We start from the raw sequence: 410 nt of genomic DNA, 5'->3' as shown, positions 1-410 counted from the left end.
CGAGGGGGAATTTTTTAGTTACTAATAATTTCGTACCCCCATGGGATCGAACCACCGTCCAGTTGGAAGGGGAACGAAATCAGGATCGGACAGTGATGCTACCGAATCTGCTATCAGAGAGGCTAAAGGTTTATATCGATTCTGACCATTACAAATCAACGCCGATCTCGTTGTGTTCGTAATTAGAATCGATATGAAACCCCCTCCACCATGCTAGCCGATTCGAGCGTTTGACCCACGCAGCCTTGTTATGAATACTTATCACATCGGTGATGTGATAAGTATTCATATATATATATATATATATAATATATATATATATATACTATATATATATATATATATATATATATATATATATATGTGTGAAATGAAATATAGCTGGAATACCCTATTCCAAACCGCATAAA

Source organism: Macrobrachium nipponense, chromosome 22 (assembly GCF_015104395.2).
Source record: "Macrobrachium nipponense isolate FS-2020 chromosome 22, ASM1510439v2, whole genome shotgun sequence".
In the NCBI taxonomy this organism is placed as follows: Eukaryota; Metazoa; Arthropoda; class Malacostraca; order Decapoda; family Palaemonidae; genus Macrobrachium; species Macrobrachium nipponense.
This window is presented reverse-complemented; position numbering follows the sequence as displayed.